At 49.5% G+C, this 2608-nt stretch overlaps 1 pseudogene; it reads left to right on the top strand.

Moving 5' to 3' along the window:
• Positions 1 to 896: 896 nt before the first annotated feature.
• On the top strand, positions 897 to 2233 carry LOC119820958 (annotated as a pseudogene).
• The last annotated feature ends 375 nt before the right edge of the window (positions 2234 to 2608 follow it).

Genomic DNA, 2608 nt, shown 5'->3' on the forward strand with positions numbered 1-2608 from the left:
ACAGCAGGCAGGCATGATGGCTGGAGCAACAAGGTGAGAGATCACATCCCAAGCTGCAAGCAAGAAGCAGGCACTGTAACAAGGAGGGCACGAAAAAAAGCTCAAAGCTCACTCCCAGTGATATCCTTCAATTAGTTTCAGTAACTGGGGACTAAGGATTCTGATCTTGGAGCCAATGGGGCAATTCTTATTCAAACCATCCTGGAATCTTTGACAACCTGTTGCTCTTTTCCTGGGAACTTCTGTTCTTACTTAGCATAATGTTTATTTTTGAACATTATTTGCTTCTTGAATATATGATAATTTAATAAATGTGAAAACTAATCTCTTGGTGAGGGAAATTGGCAACAAAAGTGTTTGTTTTCTTGAATTCTGATTTTCCAGATCCACCACACCCTGCTGATACCCAGAGCCACTCTTGAGAAAAGCTATGAATCAAAACTGATGGTTTTCATTCTTCTATAGGTTGGCATCCAGTTATGCCAGCACCATTTGTTGAAGATGCTTTCTTTCTTCCATTGTGTGCTTTTAGCTCCTTTATCAAAAATAAAGCATCTGTTCAACTATGTTTATAGCAGCATTATTTGTAATAGCCAGAACCTGGAAACAACCTAGATGCCCTTCAGTGGAAGAATGGATGAAGAAAGTGTGGAATATATACATATTAGAGTACTACTCAGCGGTAAAAAAACAATGACATCTTGAATTTTGCATGCAAATGGAGGGAAATAAAAACACCATCCTGAGTGAGGTAACCCAGACCCAAAAAGATTAACATGGGATGTACTCACTCATAATTGGGCTCTAGCCATAAATAAAGGACATCGAACCTATAATTCGTAAAAAATCCTGGCTTTTTTTTGGAACGCAGGCAGATCGGGGTTCTGGTGACTTTATCCGCGTTCTCTCTTCCGTCCTTTCGCTCACCCACCGCCGTACCCGGCAGACCCATCCCCTCCTGTGCCAGGAACGTGCTACCACTGGCACCATGCCCTACCCGTACCCAGCACTAACCCCGGAGCAGAAGAAGGAGCTGTCTGACATCGCTCACCGAATTGTGGCTCCGGGCAAGGGCATCCTGGCTGCAGATGAGTCCACTGGAAGCATTGCTAAGCGGCTGCAGTCCATTGGCACTGAGAACACCGAAGAGAACAGGCGCTTCTACCGCCAGCTGCTGCTAACTGCTGATGACCGTGTGAACGTGCATTGGGGGGGGGGGGGGTGATCCTCTTCCACGAAACACTCTACCAGAAGGCAGTTGATGGACGTCCATTCCCCCAAGTTATCAAGTCCAAGGGCGGTGTTGTGGGCATTAAGGTAGATAAAGGCGTGGTACCCCTGGCAGGAACCAATGGTGAGACCACCACCCAAGGGCTGGATGGGCTGTCAGAACGCTGTGCCCAGTATAAGAAGGATGGAGCTGACTTTGCCAAATGGCGCTGTGTGCTCAAGATTGGGGAGCACACTCCTTCAGCCCTTGCCATCATGGAAAATGCCAATGTTCTGGCCCGTTATGCCAGCATCTGCCAGCAGAATGGCATTGTACCCATTGTGGAACCTGAAATCCTCCCTGATGGGGACCATGACCTAAAGCGCTGCCAGTATGTAACTGAGAAGGTACTGGCTGCTGTGTACAAGGCTCTGAGTGACCACCATGTCTATCTGGAAGGCACACTGCTGAAGCCCAACATGGTCACCCCAGGCCATGCTTGTACCCAGAAATATTCCAATGAGGAGATTGCCATGGCAACTGTCACAGCTCTGCGTCGCACAGTGCCCCCTGCTGTCACTGGAGTCACTTTCCTGTCTGGAGGGCAGAGCGAGGAAGAGGCGTCCATCAACCTCAACGCCATCAACAAGTGCCCCCTGCTGAAGCCATGGGCCTTGACTTTCTCTTATGGCCAAGCCCTGCAGGCCTCTGCTCTGAAGGCCTGGGGCGGGAAGAAGGAGAACCTGAAGGCTGCCCAGGAGGAATACATCAAGCGAGCCCTGGCCAACAGCCTTGCTTGTCAAGGAAAGTACACCCCAAGTGGCCAGTCTGGAGCCGCAGCCAGTGAATCTCTCTTCATCTCCAACCATGCCTACTAAGCAGTGGTGATCTAAGGCTGCCCCATCGACACTCCAGGCCCCCCAGCCTACCCACTTGCTTCTGAAGAGGAGGCCTTCAAGGCTTTCCCATCACTCTTGCTCCCCTTGTGACTGGTGTGGTGTTGTCTGCGAATGCTAATTCTGCCATCCCTTCCAGCCCACTGCCAATAAACTATTTAAGGGGGAAAAAAAAATCCTGGAGAAGCTATATAAGAAGGTGAACCCAAAGAAAAACATATAGTTATCCTCCTGGATACTGGAAGTAGACAAGATTGCCGGACAAAAAATGGGAACATGGGGGGGGGGGGGGGTGGGGGGAGGGGGGGATGGGGAGAGAAAAGTGTGAAGTGGAGGATGGGAAGAGCTTGGGGGAATAGGATGGTTGGGATATAGGAAGGGTGGATATGGGAACAAGGAATTATATATCTTACTTAAGGGAGCCATTCTAGGGTTGGCAGAGACTTGACTCTAGAGGGGTTCCCAGGTGTCCAGGAAGACGCCCCCAGCTAGGTCCTTGAGC

This window comes from Arvicola amphibius, chromosome 8, assembly GCF_903992535.2.
Source record: "Arvicola amphibius chromosome 8, mArvAmp1.2, whole genome shotgun sequence".
NCBI classification, from domain to species: Eukaryota; Metazoa; Chordata; class Mammalia; order Rodentia; family Cricetidae; genus Arvicola; species Arvicola amphibius.